Here is a 5,282-nt window from a genome sequence, read left to right as displayed (position 1 = left end):
ACAGTTGTAGTGAAAAGAAGGGCCATCTGTACCCCAATGTTTATAGAAGCAATGGCCACAGTCGCCAAACTATGGAAAGAACCAAGATGCCCTTCAACGGACGAATGGATAAGGAAGATGTGGCCCATAGACACTATGGAGTATTATGCCTCCATCAGAAAGGATGAATACCCAACATTTGTAGCAACATGGATGGGACTGAAAGAGATTGTGCTGAGTGAAATAAGTCAAGCAGAGAGAGTCAATTATCATATGGTTTCACTTATTTGTGGAGCATAGGAAATAACATAGAGGATATGGGGAGATGGAGAGGAGAAGGGAGTTGAGGGAAATTGGAAGGGGAGATGAACCATGAGAGACTATGGACTCTGAAAAACAACCTGAGAGTCTGGAAGGGGTGGGGGGTGGGAGGTTGGGGGAACAAGTTGGTGGGTATTAGAGGGGACACGGATTGCATGGAGCACAGGGTGTATTGCAAAAACAATGAATACTGTTACACTGAAAAGAAATTTTAAAATAATAAAAATAAATGAATAAAATCCTTAAAAAATAAAATAAACACTGCTTTCCTGCACCAAAAACAAAAAACAAACAAACAAACAAAAAAAAAACGAATGAGGGAAGAACAGGCTGCCAGGAGAATGCATCTAGAGTTATGTTTTAGATTAAGTTTGAAATTTCTATTAGACATGGCAAATGGACAATTAGATATATGAGCCTGTGGTTTATGGAAGTAGTCAGGTCTTTGACCATCAACAGTGTGTAGATGATATTTAAACCTATGCAAATAGATTAATTACTCAGGAAGAGCTTATTGAATGAGAAGAAAAAGAGGTCCATGTTTTTACCAAGGGGAAGTTCTAAATTCAGAAAGACAAGGGAATTCAACAGGTGAAGAGAGTTAAGGGAAGAAGGAGAAAAACCAAGTGTGTGTGGAATCTGGAAGCCAAGAGAAGAAATGGTTTCAAGAAGAAGGAAATAGTCAACTGTGTCTAAGTTGCTGAAAGTTCAAAAAGGAAGATATAGAAATAACTACTTTAGGTTTGCCTGGTGGCTCATTCAGTTAAGCTCCCCACTCTTGATTTCAGCTCAGATTGTGATTTCAGGGTCCTGGGATTGAGCCCTGTGTGTTGGGTTGTGCGCTCAGTAGGGAGTCTGCCTGAAGTTATCTCCCGCTTGCCTCTTCTCCTTTCCTTTCCCCCTCCCACTTGCGCTCTCTCACTCTCTAAAATAAAAAAATATATCTCTTTTTTTTTAAAGGAAAGAAAAAAATGACCACTTTATTTGAAACAACAATAATGACTCTGACAAAGAACAGATCCATGGGAAGAAATCAGAGCTTGATTGTGAGCTAATATGTGAACAGAAAGTCAGCAGAAGAGGAAGTGGGCATAGACACACCGTTTAAGATTCTTTTTTTTTTTTTTTTCCCTGAAGAGAAGCTTTAAAAAAAATGGATCAGTAACTGAAGGGGATATGGATCCATGTAAAGGGTTCTTTATGTTGGGATAATCAGAGCATATTTGTATCCTTCTGGTTATCACCCAGAAGAGAAGAAGGAAATGGTTTCAGATTAAAGAGATTCTGCAGGAACAAAATCTTTGGTAGATGAGTTAGACCAGGATTCAGAGTACAAGTGAAGGGGTCAGCCTTTAATAGACAGTTCTACAGGAGAAAATCTGAATGAAAGTGCATGTTCATACAGGTGGGTGGGAGGTTTGAAGAGGGGAACATAAGAGGCTACCATTTCTCACTTCCCTTGCCCTTCTTACCACATACTTCATTTTCCGTTCTAAGTGGAGCACATATGGGGTACGGTTGTCAGCTGAAACTGAAGGTGTGAAATAGTCATTATCAGAAAGGAAATAAGACTGGGTTCAAAAGGTGCTGCAGTATACTGTATTCTGGAAGGCATGGCTGAGGATTGCAAAAAAATGCCTAAACTAAAAATTACTTTACCAGTTGAATACACTCATGATCAAATTACCAGCGGGTTTTAAAGGTGTAGATGACAGAATCAAATTTCTTCAGAAAGAGTAAGGAGCAAAAGAAGCTAACACCGAACAGATAGCCAAGAAATGTAGCTTAATACCACATTAATGAGACATAATATATGATTTTAAAAATAGAAGAAATTAATGGAGAAGAATTATTTTAAAATATAACTAAGGTGGCAACTTTGAAAAAAAGTTAAAACTTCACCATGTAAAGATAAATTAGAAATTTTTTAAATTTATTTCTATTTATTTTCAACGTAACAGTATTCATTATTTTTGCACCACACCCAGTGCTCCATGCAATCCGTGCCCTCTCTAATACCCACCACCTAGAAATTTATTCCAAAAGTTAAATCCAAATTATAAATTAGGAAGAAAATATATACATATAAATATATGTGTGTGTGTGTGTGTATATATATATATATATATGTATATATATATATATACATATATATATATATATATATATTTTTTTTACCTAAAGAGAGAGTAAAGTAGAAATTATGCCTCCATCAGAAAGGACGAATACCCAACTTTTGTAGCAACATGGACAGGACTGGAAGAGATGATGCTGACTGAAATAAGTCAAGCAGAGAGAGTCAATTATCATATGGTTTCACTTATTTATGGAGCATAACAAATAGCATGGAGGACATGGGGAGTTAGAATGGAGAAGGGAGTTGGGGGAAATTTGGAAGGGGAGGTGAACCATGAGAGACTATGGACTCTGAAAAACAATCTGAGGGGTTTGACAGGGCGGGGGGTGGGAGGTCGGGTACCAGGTGGTGGGTATTACAGAAGGCACGGATTGCATGGAGCACTGAATGTGGTGCAAAAATAATGAATACTGTTATGCTGAAAATAAAAAATAAATTTTTAAAAAATCATTGAAAGAAAACAGGAAAGAAAAGATAGATAGATTTCACTACATAAATATTTTCAGTACTTTGTTTAAAAATCCTTACCATGAATTTTAGAATGGAGATATTAAAAAATTAAAAAATTCATGAAGTTATTAGCACAAGTATAACAAAGTATTAATGTTCCTAATCTGTAAAGAACTACAACAACTCAAAAAGAAAAATATATTTTCTTCTGTTGGGCATTCCTCCTCCTAGTCATTTTGGTGAGAGATGGCTGAACAGATGAAGCTGGATGTTATCGACCGTGGTGTAGTCAAGGTGCACCCTGGAACGCTTCTGAGCAATCAGGATTCCCCGCCCAAATGAGAGACAAAAGAAAAAGAGAGAGAGAGAGAGACAGACAGGAAAGAAAGGAAAGATGATAGAGAAGGTTCAGCCCAAATGGGCCCCAAGGTAAGATTTATGAAGTAAACAAACAAAAACAGACAAACAAAAAGACTGATAAAAGTATATGACAAGAGAAAAAAATATATATATATGCAAATAAAGGAAGAACTTCATCAAAAAGAACCCCAAGTGTAAGATCTATATGCTATCAGGACAAACACAAAAACACAGAAACACTGGTGGAAGAAAAAGATGGGAGAGTGGTTATAAATTCCCAGTGTGTGTGAGGAAGATTGTTTTGATTCTTCCTGGATATATCTTGGTATCTTTGTTAAAGGACTCAACTTTCCTAAGATAAAGGGGGATTAAAAATTGGTCTATCTAGGGGCGCCTGGGTGGCTCAGTGGGTTAAGCCGCTGCCTTCGGCTCAGGTCATGATCTCAGGGTCCTGGGATCGAGGCCCGCATCGGGCTCTCTGCTCAGCAGGGAGCCTGCTTCCTCCTCTCTCTCTGCCTGCCTCTCTGCCTGCTTGTGATTTCTCTCTGTCAAATAAATAAATAAAATCTTTAAAAAAAAAAAAAAAAAAATTGGTCTATCTATAGGGGTAGTATTGATTGGGGAAAGGGGATTACTTTGAAGTTTAACTCTATATGAATATTAGAAAATAAAAATAAAAAGGAATATGTCCTCTGCCCATTTCTTGACTGGATTATTTGTTCTTTGGGTGTTGAGTTTGCTAAGTTCTTTATAGATTCTGGACACTAGTCCTTTATCTGATATGTCGTTTGCAAATATCTTCTCCCATTCTGTCAGTTGTCTTTTGATTTTGTTAACTGTTTCCTTTGCTGTGCAAAAGCTTTTGATCTTGATGAAATCCCAATAAATTCATTTTTGCCCTTGCTTCCCTTGCCTTTGGCGTTGTTCCTATCATATGATCTCCCTGATATGAGGAAATGGTGATGCAACATGGGGGCTTAAGTGGGTAGGAGAAGAATAAATGAAACAAGATGGGATTGGGAGGGAGACAAACCATAAGTGACTCTTAATCTCACAAAACAAACTGAGGGTTGCTGGGGGGAGGGGGTTTGGGAGAAGGGGGTGGGATTATGGACATTGGGGAGGGTATGTGCTTTGGTGAGTGCTGTGAAGTGTGTAAACCTGGTGATTCACAGACCTGTACCCCTGGGGATAAAAATATATGTTTATAAAAAAATAAAAAATTATTAAAAAAATAAAAAATAAAAAAAATAAAAAGGAATAAACTAGACTAAACTAAACTAAAAATTTAAAAAAAGGAATTCAAAAAATAGAAATGCAAAAGAAAAACAGGTGTATGTATCAAAAAATTCAGGTTAGAAGGTTATTATGGAATTTGATGTACTGGGCAGCTCGCTGTGATGGTAAATAGGTTAAAAAAAATCTATATATAAATAAAAATGAACCAGAATAGTGGGAATGAGTAAAAAAAAAAAATTTCCTATGAAGTAGTGGTTGTAGTCCTTTATTTTTTTTCTCTCTCTTTTTTCTTTTCTTTCTTGGTTTGTTTTCTGGGGGAGGGGCCTGCCACGTGGGTTTCCAGTCAATGATGTTCCCTGACTTAAGTCCTCCCGCCCCCCTCCAGGGGGTGGGCTCTGAGGAAACTGGTTTTTTTCAGGCTTTTGTTCTCAGGCGGTTTTTATGTTTGTTCACTTCTTTTTCTCTCTCACCTTGACCACTTTTGATGGTTTTTGTAGTTTTAGAGGAAAACAAACCGCACCCTGACCTCCCTCTCAGAGAGAAGTCTCAGTCTGGCTGCAGAGCCTATGTAAGTTCCCCCTTGGCCGCTGGCAGAGCAGGTTTGGCAGAGCAGGTTCCAAGTCACCATCCCTGGGGACGCAGGATCTCTTGCTTGTACCCAAAGCCAAGGCAGTGGTGGCTGTCTGGGCAGCTCCAGACCCCCAGAGAGGTTCCAAGCAGCAATCGCACACTGAGATTTGAATACCCAACTTTTGTAGCAATATGGACGGGACTGGAAGAGATTATGCTGAGTGAA

This window comes from Mustela erminea, chromosome 9 (genome assembly GCF_009829155.1).
Source record: "Mustela erminea isolate mMusErm1 chromosome 9, mMusErm1.Pri, whole genome shotgun sequence".
NCBI lineage: Eukaryota > Metazoa > Chordata > Mammalia > Carnivora > Mustelidae > Mustela > Mustela erminea.
Note: the sequence above shows the minus strand (reverse complement) of the source record.